Here is an 18,814-nt window from a genome sequence, read left to right on the forward strand (position 1 = left end):
CCTTACACCATACACAAAAATCAACTTAAAATGGATCAAAGACTTAAACATAAGACAAGATACAATAAACCTCCTAGAAGAAAACATAGGCAAAACATTATCTCACATACATCTCAAAAATGTTCTCCTAGGGCAGTCTACCCAAGCAATAGAAATAAAAGCAAGAATAAACAAATGGGACTAATGAAACTTACAAGCTTCTGCACAGCAAAGGAAACCATACGTAAAACAAAACGACAACCTATGCAATGGGAGAAAATTTTTGCAAACGATGGAACTGACAAAGGCTTGATCTCTGGAATATATAAGCAGCTCATACGACTTAATAAGAAAAAAACAAACAACCCAATCCAAAAATGCACAAAAGACCTAAACAAGAAATGCTCCAACCAAGACATACAAATGATCAATAGACACATGAAAAAATGCTCAATATCACTATCAGAGAAATGCAAATCAAAACTACAATGAGGTATCACATCTCACCAGTCAGAATGAATTTGCTGTTTTTAAGAAGGCACTTGTAGCAAGCCCAGAAAAGCCCTCTTCGGGCTCACTTGTGAAAGCCAGCCAGTATGTGTGCTCTCAGGCTATGGGGCATTCTCTTCCCCTGCTTTGCAATCTGAGCCAAACAGCAAATTCTGCCTTAAAATATCATTAAGATAAGAATGGTCTCACTGTTTCTAGTAGATTTCACTGTGAAAACATGAGGCTTGGCAGCTTATAAATCATATCACACTGCACTATTCAAAGATTAGTTATAATAGCCTAAGAAACTTTTGTAAACATCAAACTCCTTTCAAAAATTATATTCTGAGATATTGAAGGGGTGGGGTGAGTGTTTATTGCTTGGTATATTAAAAGAAATTACATTAAAAAGAAAAGTGAGGTTTCTGTAACACATTTTCTACATATCAGGGTTAAGCCAGATACTTTTGAGAAGGAATTTGAATGAGGAAAAAAAAAATTCAAAGGCCATATTATCTCACTATTATTTTAGTCTAGCTCACATAATTGTATAGCTTACTGTTTATACTACTTTACCAGTTTGGAAAATTTTTCCCCTCATTTCTAATAGGAAAAGAGGCAACATTTTACTCATTTTATGTAATTCTTAGATTTAGGGGAAAACCTGAACAAAATAAGTCAATATTACTTTTAACATCAGAAAAAAATATAAATGCTATCTTAAATATAATTTTAGAATATACTCTGGTATACTATTACATAAGGGAAAACTTTGCTTATTTAGGCAACAAATATGTATTACAATAGTGTTGTCAGATTGACTAGAATTTGAAATTTGTTATAATTCAAAATCTAGAACATAGTATGCTGATTATGTTCCTGGACAGGGCAATTAGAAAAGAATGTTTTTATTCTTCCTATATGAATCAATCTTAAGTTATTCTTGGTGACTTTAGGTGACCCTTCCAGGTGATTTAAATTTGTAATAAGAAGGTCTTGCCTCATTGTTAGGTGGATGGTAGTTGTTGGAATCACAAGGTTCTTCAGTTGCACTTATCAGAAACTGACTCTGGTCAATCTAAGCAAAAGAGGAATTATCAGAAGGCCATTGGAGATGTCACAGAACTAATAGGAAGGTTGAAGAATCTTGCTTAGATGTTGCAACGTGTATATATGTATGTGTATGTATATATATATATATATATATATATATACACATATATATATAATTATTACATTGTATACCTTAAACTCACACAATATTATAAGTCAACTATATCTTAGTAAAGCTGGGGGGAAGAAAGAATCATGCTTAGTAAGGTGAATATTAGGTTATCACCTAAGATAAATGAACTCCAACTGTTTCCTGTTTCCTTACAAAAGCTCTGCTTATGATTTGAAGTCCCTCAGAAACTGATGGGGTCACATGCATAACCCTTGGCTATACAGAAGGAATTTCATGGGACACCTCAGCTTCCATTCCAAGATTGCATACAGTTTGGGGAATATAATTCCCACCCAAAAGAAAATCAGTGTTTTTAGGATGAGGGACTGGATGCTAGACAGTTAAAACCACAAAGCTTTACTACACTACTTATTCAATGTCGTCTGTGACATTGCTAACTCCATCAATATGAAAAGAAGACATCTACTTCTCTGGGTCTCAGTTTCTTCTTTTGTAAAATGAGAAGACTGCATTAGGTGACTTCCAGCTTCCTTTCTATATTTCACAGTCACAATTACCACTTAGGCAGACAATGATGCTACCTTTGGAGAAGGCTTCCATGTAGCAAAGGGACTTTTTCTAACCCTGGTGGCTCTTAGTCTTTCTCATCCCTCCCTGTCACGTCTACTCGTCTTTAGAGAGCACCTCCAGCTTTTCTGGCTCTTGCCGATGCCACGGCAAGTTTCCAGAACTCAGTGGACCTCACTTGGAGAATTAAAAATCAAACACATTTTACTCTGTCACATGTTGCCTAAAATAGAACATTTCCTTCATCGAAGAGTAGATGTTCCCCGTGATATACGCCAAAGTAAAGAATAGGTTCTTTAGTAACCGTAAGTTTGTTTTCTATGTCTGAGAGTCTGTTTCTGTTTTATAAATAAGTTTATTTGCATCATTTTTTTAGATTCTACATATAAATGATATAGATATGTAAAACTGAATCACTATGCTGTACACCAGAAACTAACATAACATTGTAAATCAACTATACATCAATAAAAAAAAAAAAAAGAATAGGTTCTTTAAAGTGTTTTCTGTTTAAAATGAAGTTCTGAAGCTCTTTTCACAAAAATAAGACTTAATTCTCCTGACAAAGGGAAGTCCTGGTGCTCCATCTAGAGGACGTTTTGTATGTTCCAGATTAAGGGGGTTAGAGGGTCCATCACAGACGTCCAGCCCTCTAAATCTTGCTGTGATAATTCTACCAATAATTTTCTAAGACTCAACAGATATATTTTTAAAAAACATTTTGAATAAGCCCATACTGTGTAACAGTAAAGAGGACAATTTCCCTCCTCATTTCAACTAAGTAGATAACTTCCCCTTTATTCACAAAATATTTGGATATATACTATGCATGCACTGTGCTTACATTTGGGAGTTTCATGGTTAAAAAATGTTTAAATATAATTTCTAACAAGCACGCACCAGTTTTTAACCATGTTCCTCAATTATCACAAGCTTTTCTTTTTAACTTGACAGCTATTTCCCCTCATTGAAGACGTAATAATACATTGGATAAAAATATACATGTCCTTTTTCACTTAGAATTACACAGCATTTTCCTTCAAAAAGACCTGCCTGTTAAGAGAACATACTATTTTTATTTTTCGTGATGAGAGTTTCAGTTGGGTAATGCCTCACAGAAACTTGGAGAAACTTGCTTTTTATGTAAAATCTCGGACCTTATTTTAGAGAAAGCAATGTTTCCTGCATGGAAATTCACTTTTAACCAAATGGAGCGCACACGTAGCCTCTATTTTCCCATAAAAATTCTGTGAGAAAGTAAGGGCAGATGGCGAAGCTAAGAAGGAGGGACTAGGAAGGATCTGAGACAGAAATTTGTAGGGAGTCGGGGGTGACCGGCTGATCTTGGACTGTGGCCATCTCACTCAGGGCAGTGGAGCGGCCACGGCTGGCCCAGCAGGCTGGGGCCCTCACGTTACTGCCCTGGTTTTGTTGGAGGTAAAAAAAAAAAAAAAAAAAAAAAAAAAAAAAAAACCAGCTGCACAGTAAGTTCTGTGAGAACGGAAACAATCACCAAGTAGAAGGTTCTGCTCTGGGATCAGACTTGTCACACTAGTTTCATCAAAAAGTTTACCATATGTCCTGAGGGTCCCCAAGAAAGGCAAAATAATGTATCAGAACTTCCAAGATACACAGGCCAGGGAAGCAGAATTTTCCCACAGAAGGAAAAAACAAGAGTGGGAGGGGGCTGGGGGTGGGTGTGGGTCCGTCTTGGTATCTCTTTCACCAACAATGCACTACATATCTTGAGGATACCCTGCGGTTCTTCTAAGGGATGGCTAATGGAGTAATTTACACACAGAGGTGAGTTTCAAGAAAGCAAATCTGGATGACATTTCCTTTTAGAACTCCTTCATTGAAATGTAAATAGTGTTTAAGTGCACCATAGTACTGAAAGCTGGTAGAGCAGTCCCTGTGCCCTCTCCTCCCTACCCTGCCCTGCCCCCGGAACAGAGAACTATGAGATAACTTGCTCAATGTCACAGAGCTAGTGAGTAGTGGAGCTGGGACCAGAACTCACACTGGCTGACCATAAGCCATCATTCTTTCATGTCACGCTGTTACAACATATTCACAAACTAGTTTAACACCCAAGCCTTAAAGAACTAATCGTCAAAAAAAAAAATCTTAATGTTCCTTCTCAATAAGAGGTTAAATGTTTGGAGGTGGCGTTCTTATTGTGGAGAAGAAATAAAAGAACAAAACTTTACAAATGATATTTGGTTCTTCTGAGTAAATTTGAATATAGTAAGAGACACATTTTATGGTTTTTAAAAAATTTACTCAGCATTTCCCTGCCTTGTTCCAAAACAGTAGGTACCTGGTGGTATCCAATAATTTTAGAGCCACGATATAGAAATAAACTTGAAGGATGTCTTATGGCCAGAATAGATCTATCCTAGAAAGTGAAGAGACAGTGGCCTCAAGCCCATGGATAAGTCTCCTCCCAGCCCACTCCCTATGCCAACAGAAAGCCTGTGGACCTGAGGACTGGCTGTCTTGGGTGGGGAGATGTCCTTCCCCTATTTGCTGCAGCCTTACCAGGCTCCTCTGCACCAGCCTGGGAAAAGCATGAACTGCAAAGTAAAGGAAGATCTATTTTTAAAAAGGAATCGCTAAGAATACTAACACTAAACAAAACTTAAAGTAATTCTCATACTGAGCTGCAAGGGTTCATTTTGCCCATGGTTTTGGAAAAGATAAACTCATGAACAGATTCTTCCCTAACTGCAAACACTGATTTGTTGCCAGGGATACCTTGGCATCCAGAAGAAAAGGTAGACACCAGCTTTTTTTTTTTATACTTCTTTGAATTTCATTTTACTACCTCGAAGCATTAAGATATTTAAAAATTGTGCTAGTTGAAGTATGTATTTTACTGGACCGGGGAGGCTCTTTCATGGACCACTCAAGACGCAGGGCACATCCTGTTCCCAAATAATTCAGCAAATATCAGTGTGTGCATAAAGCAGCCTAATAAGTCACATCCAAATATAATTCCAGTGCAGATACTTGCTATTAATGCCATGATGCACCAAAATAAATCATAAAACCAACAGCGCTGTTGTACGTCCAAAATAAAAAGGCAGAGTCTACAGTATTTCAACTTGCTATAAAAATGGTGCCAGAGGAGCTGGGGCTTGCTCTGGCTGGAGCCACAGCCAGGAGGCCCTGTCAATCTGTGTTCTGCACTTTCAACCATCCAAGCTACACTGGAGGTCTATTCAAACCTCAGGAAAAGGTGGAAACTAGTTTTTGGTGAGTCTTTCCATTACATTCAGCTGTTTTCTATTCCTGCTAAGACTTCTTCTGTATTGCTATCTGATTACTTAGCTTCACTTAAAATCATTCCCAAGCAAAGAAGACCACCCTAGGAGAAAGACTGGAATCCATGGGCTTGCTGTCCCTGAGGATTAAGGTGCATCAAGTGGTGACTCTCAAACCTGGCCCGCACATTTAGAATGATTTTGGAAAGCCCCACCCTGACCGATGAAATGCTACTGTTTGAGTCTGTGGCCCAGGCATTAATAGTTCGTTTCTAAGCTTCGCAGGTGATTCTACTGCAGCTTTGCAGCTAGAGACGCTCTCTGGCCATCATTCAACAGTATGACTTCTGCTATCTTCCTTTTGGTCTTCCAGACAAACATACTCAAGTTACAGAAGCCTCCTAGACATTCATTTCTTCCAAGAAATGAATTAACACTAGACAATTTTTGCTAAAGGGGGCAGGAGAGGTTAAAGAAAAAAGAAGAGCAGAAGAAAGCCAATTTCATTCTTATGAGACCTAACCGAGTTCCCAGCTGGCGGGTCTTGTTTGGTCAATTGGTCAAAGACTGGATTCTCTTTGTTTTACTAAGAAGCGTCCTTGTTATCCATGCTTTAAAGAAAATAAACATTAAGTTGAAGACAGCGTTGAGCAGAAAGATTATTCAACTGGGACTCACAAAATCTGGATCCTGTTTAGCAGTTAATAGTTGTGGTACGTGGGACCTTGAACTTATCGCTCTGTGTCTCATTTTCCCATCAGAAAAAACGGAATACTATGCTCCCTTCTTCCAAGGGCTCTCTTAATCTGAGTATCTACTTGTGATCCATTCAGCAAGACACCTTAAAGGATGCACTGTTCTTCACATTGCCAAAAGGATGGGGTAGACACAAAAAAAGACATTAGATGAGCAAGACAAGAGTGTAAAATCCTTAGAAGATGAAAAAACAGGTAAAATAATTAAAGCAGTGCTGTGGGAAAGCTTTACTGAAACTAGCTGAAAGTTCTGGGGAGGATCAATTGTTTATGATCTTGTTCTCGAGAGACTGAAATTCTTTGGATACACCAGATGGTTTTATTTATATAGCAAAAGTTCAGCTCCAGTGAGGTGCTGCTTGCAAATTCACACAGAAATAAAAGAAACCATATTTATGGACGTGTACATGCACTTGCTCACAAGAGGGATTTTCCATTGTTTCTTACAGACCTTTGAACAAATTTTAAATTTATGATGTTAAAGAGAAGGCCCATCACATTGGAAAGAAACAGCAGCCTCCCAAGCCAGCCACCTAAAATTGAACGTGGGTAAGTGGCAGAACTTTGTGGATCCCCTCTGTCCACAAGAAGGACAAATCTCATTTAATTCAGTCTTTGATGTTCATATACAATCCTCTCTCCTCAAATAGCATTATTGAAAATAAAAAAAAAATAAAAAAAAAAAGAAGAAGCCCAACCTCCATCTGAATATTTCAAGCTGCATCCTGTGTATCTGCTCCTGGCACTGAGTCAGCCTTGTCAGCCCAATTTAGAGCACATGGCAGTGATCCAACTCATTGTGGCTGTTTGTGATCCCCAGATCAGGTTTCAAAAAAGAAGGGGCAGCAATCCGGTGACCTTCTCAAGATAGTAGGGAACAACTCTGGTCATGACTGACACCTGATCTTTCTGCTAATCAGAGATGGTGCCAAGATTGCATCAGACTCCAGCCCACAACCTTTCTGTCCTCCTCCAAGAGGTGTGGAGCATCCTGTCCCCCGCTGAGTTTCAGTTTTAGACTGCCTTTCCCTTTCAGATCCAAGGAAGTTTGGTTTTATTGACATTGAGATAAAGCTCAAGTCCTGCCTTAATTGAGATTTCCTGTTCTTTCTAGTGCATGCCTATCTACTATTCATTGTCTTAGTACCTAGTGAGTTCAATGTGATTCATAACAAAGACATGGTTATAAAGCTCTAAAATTAACAGCCCTAGATAGTCATATCATAATCAAGAGACTTCATTCACTTGGGCTCTTTTTCCTGTACATCTATCATCCTGTCATCCCTTCTTAAAAATGTGACCATCATTCTTCCTGGACTCTGAGTCATCCTTCCTCTCTACTTCTGCCAGATCTTCAAGACTGGCTCAGGTGGAATCGCAAACTGGGAACCCAGCAAGGTCCTACAGAAGTACTCTTTGTTTTCTGGGTCAGGCCACATTATTTCTTAATTGAATGAATACCGAGTATCAGTGTGAAAAAGCCACCTTGCTCTTTGCCTTACTATCCCTTAAACTAAAGAGGCTGTCCTCAACCTTACAAAGCCTTAGGGGATACTTGTTCTTTGATCATCCCCTTAGCGTTTACATCAAAGTCTATGTTAAAGCCTGAAGATTCCTGGAGTTCTGGAAGTGTTTAAAGGATTATTGGCTTTACCCCAGCTCTGAGTTTACACAAAATATATGATTTGAATCAGTAGAGACCTAAGTTTTCTCTACAGAATTTTATCTTCTATCTATCTCCCTAAACAAACAATCTTTGAAGCTAGATAAAATGAGAAAAGAGGATGGAATTATTTCACCCTGCCTTGTTTGTTTCCATGAGAGTTCTAACCAAAAGGAAAAGATGAGTCATTCAGCATCATTCCCTATTTGGTGGTTTGGACTCTGGGCTACTGTAACCAAAAGAGGGCAGCACTCCGTGGGTTTTGAATTCACAGAAAGCAAAACTCTTCCGTTTCTACTTGAACACTCTACCTTAAGCAAGGCACTCCACTCTGTGTTGCATGGAATACAGAGACGATTAAGACATCGCTCCAAACATGCAGGAACAAGGAAAGAAGGAAGCCCTGGGGTAGCAGTTAGAACACAGCTATGTTTGGAAAGTGGTAAAAGATAAATCTGGAAATAAAAGGTGGGGTTAGATAGTGAGGGTCCCTTGTATTCCAGTTATTTATCCTTTGTTTGGAATGCAATGGGGCCCCCAGTCAAAGTTTCTGAGCAAGGGGATAATAAGATTAGAACTCTGTTTGGGAAAGCTACATCTTATAGGGTTGTATTGGAAAGACTGAAAGACGGTGAGATCAAGGGGCAGAGGGAAAAAAAGGAAGATATTATAAAGCACATCCAAGAAGTGATAAAGATCTAACCCAGAGGGTTGGTGGTGAGAATGGAAAGCAAAACCTAAAGGGAGAGGCACTGCAAAGGAGGAAAAAATATCCTTACTGGAGTAGACATGGGGAGAAAGGAACCAAGATATGCCCATAGTGTTACCTCTGAGAGTTGGGCATATGGTAAAACACATAACCAAAATTGGGAAGACAGGGAAAAAGAACTTTTTGAAAACTTTCTCTTCAGGGAGAGTGAAGCATTACTCTGTTGTCAAGATACAAGGCGTGCAGGGTAGAAATACAGGAATAGCATGGCCCCAGGAGCTACCTTGGAAAGCAGTCCAAAATGTACACTCCACCCTTTTCACTTTGTTCAGCTGAGTATCTGGCCACTTGCACATATAGTGTTGGACTTCATGCTTGTGTTTCTCTGTCCTCTTAGCTTTATATGACTCAACTTATTTCTCCTTTTATTCTAATCTCTTTATATTTGTATCTAATGGCAGTGCCACCTCAAATCCTTTTGTGAATAAATTAGAGTACCAATTAATCAATTATGTTACAACATTTTTCTATACTGACTGTAAATACACATCCATCAACACATAGGTTCCTTAGGCAAAATGCACATCGCTAGCATTTACTTAAATCAAATGTGGTAGGCACTAACGGTTTTATACACATCACTTCATTCAGTCCTATGATTAATAAAACAATCCTATGAGGGCATTCCATTATTATCCCATTTTACAGATGAAGAAATTGACAAAATGAGGTGAATTCATGTGTGATACAGCAAGTATGAGTCAGAGCTTGCATTATACCCCAGGCAGCCTGATCTCAGCATCAGTGCCCCTAACCACTTAGCCTACTGCCTCTCTGTCCATTGGCCCTTACTGTGTCATCCTCATCTTCCTAGTTCTTCTCTGTATCTGCCATGATTCACTTTAGGATGTCACTTTCTCACATTGATGGAACATTAGCCTCCAGAGCCAGTGTCTTCAACCAGGAAGCTTTGTAGCCACCATATATAGAGTATCAATGAGCAGGTTGAAGAAAAGGAGCACTGTTCATTTTTCTAAAATTGAGTTAAATCTGTCTCTAAGTCCTCACACATCAGAGTAGAAGGGTGCCAATCCAAAATCAGTCATTTGGGAGACTCAATTTCTTCCTCTATGAAATCATACAAGAGTCTGACGTCAAGACATCAGAGAAAATGGGAGGGAGACATTACTTGGGGCTCTTTCAGCCAACCGATTTCCTGCAGTTGAGCAAGACACATTCCCATGTTTTTCACAACTGCCAGTATATGAGTGGCTACCAGGTCTGTGGCTTCAATCTACCTTCTTGTCTTGAGCTCCAGGCTAATATATCTAATGGCCTACAGATAAGTACAAAAACACTGCAAATTTAGTATGCCTAAAAGTAAAACAAACTATCATTTCCTAATACATCCCTCCAACCACCATCCTGTTTTCCTTTTCATTACCCATTTGAGTGGACGACATAATTATCCACGTATTTCCGAAGGGTGTGGGATGGGGGGTACTAGAGCCTTCTTAAGGGTCCTACTGCTTTTTTCAAATTTCACATCTAGATTTCAAGTCTAAGTAATCACAGATCACTAAGCCCTTGGATTATACCATCTTAACTTGCTGGTATTGGCCTCGATAGATAATAGATTCATAGATACATAGATACATAGATAGATACATAGATACATAGATACATAGATAGAATGATAGATAGATAGATAGATAGATAGATAGATAGATAGATAGATAGATAGATAGACAGACAGATAGACAGATTGATAGAGATAGAGAAATATGCATGTTTGTGTGCTCTGCACACTCACCACACCTGAGATTATTGATGAAGGCACCATTGACATTATAGGCATTATAGATTTATGTTTTTTACAAAATTTTCTCACTTCACAGTAAAATGTATACTATAATCAGTGATATGAACTTTTTCCAATAAATAAAGTACTTTGAGAGGAGAGGGTATTGCTCAGCGGTAAAGTGTAAGCTTAGCATACGTGAGGTTCTCAGTTCAATCCCCAGTACCTCCATTAAAAAAGAAGAGAAGAGAAGAGAAGAGAAAAGAAAGAAAAGAAAAGAAAAGAAAAGAAAAGAAAAGAAAAGAAAAGAAAAGAAAAGAATCCAAATAAAGTACCCTAAGAAAGGATACCATCATTTAAATTGCATAAAAACACCACGTGGGCTAACAGTAGCCTTGGGTCTCCCAGCTTCTAGACATTTCCTTCAAGCCATTCATGCACTGCTGATCTTTCCAAAGGTGAACTTCATCCTGATTTTCACTCAGGGGGAGCACAAAGTTCCCCATTATCTGCTTTAGCCTAACTGCTAATGTGAATCCCACTTCAATCATCCTGATCTTACAACTATTTAAATGCACTATTGCACATCTCTGCATGTACAATGCTTTCAGCTCATAACACCCGTCCAACCCATCCCCTCCCCACCAGTTTCCTACCTGGAAAACTTCTAGTCTTCCTTCCAGACCAGCTCAAGTGTTTCCTCCTCTTTAAACCCTTCTCTGCCCTAGAAAAGATGATTATACTCTCTTCTGTGCCTTCATCCTACCTTTAAGTCCACCCCTCACACTGTATTACAATTATTTATTTTTTTAACTGATCTCTTACACTAAATCAAGAGCTCCATGGTTTAGTTTAACCATGTATTATTTAACTTTTCCTGTGGTGATGTGAATTGGTGTAAAGGGAATGTACTGGATCACACAGCTGCTAACTGGCTCCACTGCCGGCTGTCTAGAGTGTTCTCTGAGCTATGTGGCTGCCTGCTGGCAAGCTTGCACTTTGAGCTATACTGCTTTGTGCTGCATTTGCTGAGCCCTACTGAGCCTCTGTCATAAATTTAATCAACCTAAGTAGAAAGTTTTGAAAACTAACCTTTAGGGACAGAAGTAAAAGACCAGGACCCTACTTAAAATGACCCTGGGTCAGGCATGTGTCCTGGATCAGACCCATCTGTGTATCTCAGATTGAATCATGTGTTCAATTCCAGCACAGGCTGTGACTGACTCTGAGCTCAGGAGAATGATCCCTACCCTACGACCACTGGTTGTGCAGTCTCAACAAGGCATCGGCCCTCATTCTTGGCAGAGCTCAGGAGAAAGGCTGGTACACTGTGGAATATACAGGTCCACTCATGCTGTACACAGACCACTTATAGCTGGTCACTTATGTGAGGAAGAGTACCACTGTGATAACATGCTTCTCTCATGTTCCGAAAAGCCCTCCCCTTCCAACACTGTCAAGAAACACCTACTGACCCTCTAAGCACCCACAATTCAAAAACAAGCTCAACATCTTTTAGGCCTGTTGGGTTCTAAGCTACATATTCCTAATTAAATTTTTCTTAAGCCCATTTATGCTGTTTTTCACAAATTGATCCACTTTGAATGGGACTCTCCACAATAAAGGGCTCTAGAATCTGTCCAAGTAACACAGCAACAGCACTTTCCTTGGTGTTCCCCCACAGACTCCTCACTGTCGAGGCTTTAGCAACTTCATCTAATGCTTGTTGGAGTCTATGGACCATCCATAACGGTCATAAGCTGCCTAGGGACTTCAGGGTTAAAAAACTGCCCTCCTCAGCCACATGAGATTGCCCCATTAGAGGGACAATCACTGACTGCATACTGGGTCATCCTGGGAACAAACGCTCTCACAGGTCTTGACCACGACCCTCCATACCCAGCTGCCCATTATGTCTTCTTTTATGAAATCAGCACCCAGCAAGCTCAGCAAGGCCCCCAAGGCCTAACTGCTAAAACAGAGATGGTACCCCCAGGATAGAAACCAACCTGGGCCTCAGTTATATCTCACCTGTAGAAGGGGTGGTCTCCCCTGTCTTCAGTCCCTTGCCTGATGCCACTGTTCTAGAGGAAGCCACCCCTCTCAAAGATCCCTTGACTACCCGCAGAGCCCCTTGGGACCAGCTGAATGAATAACAAAGGGGGGCTGTGTATTTTAGGAACCACAATGCCGCCAACATGTGATGGATGCTCACTGGAGAACTGCTACTTTAACTAGGATGAGTCAAATCATGGATGGGCCCAAGGGCCAACACAATCCAAAACTTCATGCATTGGATGCCTTGGACAAATTTTGGCACCATCTGCACATTTTTAAAAACTGTTGAGCCAATGTCACTATGTCCATCCAGCCTAGCAACAACAATTTCTTACTCAAGGTTATTTTCTTTATTTAGATTAGAGAGCTCTGGGAATCTCTTGCCTCATAGATACCCAAAATATAAATCAAGATCTCACATAACTTTGCACATACTAAAGCCACAATATAAGGCCGCTCTCCTTATCCCCTTCAGAGTTCCAAACATTACTGAAAATGATCAAGACGCTTATTTCACCTCTCAAAATGCACAATGCTGGGCTCTTGCAAAAGGCTCTTAATGAAGCTTTCACCTCCCTCACTGGCCCCAGGCTACAAGACTTATATACAGTGCCATAGGACTTACTTAAACAAATTCAAATTCAATGAAATGAAACATGGCCCATTTCAGCCATCAGGCAAATAAGAGGGTGATTTATAATTATGAGTCTGACTCCATTTTTGATGTTGGACTGTTGACAGCTTTCAAGCCTCACCACTCCTGCTTCCCCTTCTGTCCCACATGTGGGCAAACTGATAAGAGAGCTCTCCTCCGGCTCCAGCAGAAGTTCAAACCCTGTAAGCCTGCTCCAGGGAGCAGCCCCACCCTGTAATCACAACAAAAGCCAAGCCAGTCCCCTTTCCTTGCTCTCTCAAGCCATTTTCAGACCTGTCTGGGAGCCTGCTTTGCTCTGCTTTGAAAGCATCACTGGGTGAGTAATAAGCCTTTTCAAACCCACAACAGTTTCCATATTCTATCTCAGTCCTCTACAGGGACTGGAGTCTTACCTAAAACTTCCACCTCAAACGCTAGAAGATAAAACAAAAAAGTCATAATTTACGTACACGGTAGAGATAAATAGCTTTCAAGATACAAATGTATAAATACAAAAAGACAAAAGTAGAAGGATGATTTTTAAAGTAATATTATTTCTGTTTCCAGCAAAACTGCAGTATCACGGACCAGATTAAACTTCCCAACTGAAACAACCAAGAACCTGGACAAAATGTATGAAACAATGGTTTTCCAATATTGGAAGTCAGGCAACACTAGACACTAATCATTGAGAGAAATAGTGTGATGAGCCCTTCAATTGCCCCAGTTTACTCTTTGAGTAGAGAAGGGGATCCCAAGTACAGTCTGGTCATCTGTCTGAGTTGAGAGACAAGTTGAGAGACGCAGGAGGCCAAGGCAGCTAGAGTTTGCAAAGCAGAGAACTGAGAAATGGAGATGCTGCACAGAGAGAGTTCCAGGGACCTGCAGAAAGCCCCCTTAAGTATTCAGTTGAATATTGGTTAGTGTGTGTATGTAAGTAAAAACTATCTGATGCTGGCAACAACAACAACAACAACAACAACAACAACAACAACAAGAGCAACAGAACACCTAGGGCTAGAAATAGTTCATGTTCCCATTAGACACAGTGAAAAACCTTGTAATTTACAGGATTTCGGGTATTCAAAAGAGTATTACTTTACTAGTGAAGTAAATTAACCCTAGACTAAAGGCTGCTCTGATTCATTCTAACAAAGCTTAAAAGCAACTTCAAAAAACAAATATAATATGTGAAAGACCTATACACTAAGCACTTCAAAACATTCTGGAAAAATTAAAAAGTAAAGGGAGACATATACCATATTCATAGATCAGAAGACTCAATGTTATTTAGATGTCATTTTCCCCCAAATTGTTCTATAAATTAAATGCAATTCCAAACAAAATCTCAATAGGACTTTTTAAAATAAAATTCAAAGGACAGAGAATCATCAAAACAACTTTGATAAAGAATAATAAAGTTGAGGGATTTACCTTCTGATTTCAAGGACCATTATAAAGTTACAACTAACACAATGTGGTATTAATAAAACATAGACAATGAGCTCAGTAAAATGAAACAGAGAATCCAAAAACAGACTAGTACATAGATGATCAATTAGTTTTCAACAAATATGCCAAAGCAATTCAATAGGGAAATGATAATCTTCTTAACAAATGGTGTTGGAACAACTGGATAGCCACATGGTTCAGGAATATATCTCAACTTTTACCTTACAACATCTACAAAAATTAAATTGACACGGGTCATAGACCTTAAATTAAAAGCTAAAATCTCCAGCAAAAAACTTAGAAGATCTTCATCACCTTGTTTTCACAAAGAGTTCTTAAATGTGACACAAAAAATACAAACTACAAAATCATCACATTTTATTTCATCTAATATAAAAGCTTTTACTCTTCAAAAAAATATTAGGAGAAAACATTTGAAAAACATTTTCCTGAAAAAGGACTTTGATCTAGCATGAGTATATATACATATATGTATAAATATATATATACCTTATAACTCAGTAAGACAAACAACCCAATAAAAAATAGACTTAACAACTGAACAGACACTTCACCAAGGAAGACTTAGAGATGGCAAATAAGCACATCAAAAGATGCTCCACATCATTAGACATTAGGGAAAGGTAAATTAACATTAAAATGACTGATCATATCAATGTTGGTGATGATGCAGAACAACTGGAATTCTCATACACCGTGACTAGAAATGTAAAATGGTACAATTACTTTGGAAACCGGACTGACAACTTCTTAAAAATGTAAATGTACAGCCACTGTTTGACCCAAAAATTCCCTCCCCAGGTTTTACCAAAGAGATATGAAAGCATCTATCCACAAAGAAACTTACACCTGAATATCTACGGAACTTACACTTTACTTATAATAGCCAGAAACTAAGAACAACTCAAATGTCTACCAGTAGGTGGCTGGATCAGCAAATTGAAGTATGTCCATACTACTTACAATAAAAGAAAAAATAATTGATACATGCAAGAGCATGGATAGATCTAAAAAAAATTATGCTGAATGAAAGAAGTCAGACAAAAAATAAAACATACTGTGATATTCCATTTTTATAAAATTCTAGAAAATACAAACTAATCAATCTACAATGACAGAAAGCAGATCAGCTGTTGCCTAGGGACAGGGAAAGGATTTCTGAAGAGAGTAAGAGAGAGAGAGAGATTATAAAGGATACAAGAAAACATTTGGAGATTATTGAAATATTCATTAGTCTTGTTCGTCGTGATGGCTTGATAGGTTTACACAAATGTTAAAATCTACCAAATTGTATACTTTAAATATATGTAGTTTAATTAATGTCAATTATATCTCTATAAAACTATTTTTTTTAATGATACCAGAGTTTGACAGAAGGTATTTATATATATATGTGAAATGGGGCTTCAGCAAATGCAGCAAACTCTGAAATTTTCTGCAACTAAGACTCTGAATATTTCTATTAGAAGATGAACACTAGCTGCTCAACTTTGGGCAAAAATTACAGCAGAGTAGAAAACAGATTGCTACTCCTTTTCAAGCCAACCATGGCTAAAATGTTTCTTTCTCCTCTAACAAAGAGTGGTTACTGAGTGTAGATATTATAATTAGTCACTTACAAGCTAATATTTACTGCTTTAAAACCTATCTTTAAATCACTGTTAGCTTTATTTTGTGCCTTCAGAATCAACCTCAATTATTCCAAAGTCTTATTTTAAAGAACTTCATTGAGCCATTGTTAAAATAGATATCTCTGTCTACATAGCCGAAGAGAAACTTCAGTCTTCATCTTGGCATAGACAAGAGCTAGTTGAATGGACAAGCCAGGATAACAGTCACCCTGATGTGGGTTCCATTGCTATTCCCCAGACAAGGACCACATCTGAAGTGGAGTTGTCAAGCCATCCAGTCTGACACAGGTTACAAAAGAAGAGCTCAATATGAAAAAAAATGTAGAGGCAGAACCTGAGGATGCATGAAAAGGATTTGCTTTCCTAGGTGAAAGGATGAAAGTTCCCGTGCATAAAAATGTGAATCATGCTTATTCCTTTCAGCTCAGTAATCTTTCTAAAGAGTCTGAATCTGAGAGGCTCTTCTAATAGCCTAAAACAATGCTCAAGGTAACTTCATTAAGTCCTCTTGGACCAACACTGATTCACCCTTAGAAATAGGACTTAGCACATTTTCCTAAGTAAGAAGCCTTAGTTTTATATAATATAATTTTATTAGTCATTTTAATATGCCAATACTGTTTCCAATTTGTGCTTATCTGAGAACTAAGGATGAGAAATTTGTATCTAACACTTTGATGATAGGTATTTTTTGAAAGCCTTAATTTTTATAAATAGATATTACATTAAGCACTGCATCACTGAATTCTGCCACATAGATCTATACGGGTGACTCAGATACTTCCTTGGTTTTATTTCCATTGAGACTGCATTTGGAGAATAGAAAGTGGACTTACCAACTTGTGGAAGACAGTACTGTTGCTCTTTCATGTGTTCTATGCATTTAGAGTCAAATTTGTATTTTTAATAAGGGGCCCTTCTGCATTGTTTGCCTCAACAGGCTGGCAAATCCAGTAAGGTTTTCTTTATTTTGAAACTTTCCAGGCATTCTACTTGCTTTTTTTTTTTTTTTCACCATGCCTTAATTGTATACATTCATTTTCAATTTTATGCATTATTTGAGGATAAACTAAATGTCCAGCAACATGGTAAGTAATGATAAGTGGGCAACCATGGATTAAAAAGATTAATTAATCTATACACTCAAGGAATATTCTAATCTAGTGGATATATGTATACAAATAACATCATATGTCATGAAGTGCCTTTCCTTCTGCCCACTGTAGTCAATGGGGAGAAGAAAAGAAACATGGAAATTTGGAAAAGGTAATTAGACATGGTGTTTTCTAAGATTAAGCTAATAGAGTTAGGAGATAACATAAAAGAGAGCATATGAATCTTATAAGGTAGTTATTGATAAAAGATTAACCTAAATAATGTAAGATGACTGCTTTTTAAAAAATACTTAGGGAAAGCAGAAAAAATAAGACAGGGGAAAGAAAACAAGCCAATGTAGGAGGCAAGTCAATGCCCTTCCCCCAACTTCCTGATCTACAGGAATTGCTGCACTCACCTCTCCAAAGCCAGCCTTGGGAAGAACAATGACTCACATTGCCAAATTTTCAACCATATGATTTGACAGATACAAGATACTGTAATGGCCTTGCTAACTACTGGGAAAAGGGCTGTGACTTGGAACAGAAGGGAAGGCAAAGACTTGGAGCAGGACAAGAGAAGGAATAAAAAGGACAAAAGCCCAGTGTAATGGAGGGAAGGGCAATGGTAGAGGAAGAAGTAGATGAGTTGAAGAAAGAAGATGGATTCTTATTCGGTACATGGAGATGAGTTAGATTACAGGGTGAAGCACATAATTTTTCACAAACATGCCCAATATGTACATTCCAGATTTTTATTACTGGAAGCACTGAGCAATGACCTGTTTGAACATTCTTCAGCATTCTGGGTGTATGCTTAGCTGGCAAAGGAGAGTCAGTAGATGCTGCCTCCACCAGCACCACAGATCTAGGTACACTGGCACCTGCAGGAGTAATCAAGTACCAAAAGAAATCACTCAGGGAAATACTGCAATAGAAGAATCTGGAAAACTGTCTCTTCCGACCATTGTTCAGCGTATCCAGAGTAAAGCTACCAATTGCTCCTCTGGAGTCAAAGGAAATGGGTTATGATTGGCAGTAACTACAAGGAAAAAGTTATTAAATGATATTAGAGAAGTATAATATACTTTGGAGGCTCAAAGAGGATGCTATCACTTCCTATTATGATGATGAGGGAGAGCTTTATGGAGAATATGACATTTGAAGAGGATAAGACTGATAGATTGAACTAGGAAAAAAGGCATTCCTAGTAAAGGAAACATCAAAAACAAAGGAACAAAAACAGAAAATTATACAAATATGGCTATAACACAATGTATATGAAGGAAGTCTTAGGAGACGAGGCTGCAAAGAGAGATTGGATTAGAAAATATCTTGAACTAAATAAAAATAAAAATGAATGAAATATATCAAAGTTTATGAGATGCAACCAAAGTATATCTTAGAGAAAAACACACCATAAGAAGCCTATCTTGGAAAAGAAGAAAAGTCTAATATTTACTTTAAGAGACTGGAAGAGCAAACTAAATCCAAAGCAAGCAGAATAAA

The 18,814-nt window shown here is 38.4% G+C and overlaps 1 long non-coding RNA gene across 2 annotated transcripts in view; it reads left to right on the forward strand.

Moving 5' to 3' along the window:
• LOC116667760 overlaps positions 1 to 18,814 on the forward strand; it is a 41,536-nt gene that overhangs the window by 19,093 nt on the left and 3,629 nt on the right. The window contains exons 2-3 of one of the 2 annotated variants that reach the window (XR_004324796.1): positions 6,692 to 6,791; positions 13,675 to 14,056. This is a non-coding gene — a long non-coding RNA (uncharacterized LOC116667760). Of the gene's footprint in view, positions 1 to 6,691; positions 6,792 to 13,674; positions 14,057 to 18,814 lie in introns of those variants that run through there. The other variant, XR_004324795.1, reaches the window with a different exon arrangement.

The sequence above is a fragment of the Camelus ferus genome, chromosome 12, assembly GCF_009834535.1.
Source record: "Camelus ferus isolate YT-003-E chromosome 12, BCGSAC_Cfer_1.0, whole genome shotgun sequence".
Lineage (NCBI taxonomy): Eukaryota > Metazoa > Chordata > Mammalia > Artiodactyla > Camelidae > Camelus > Camelus ferus.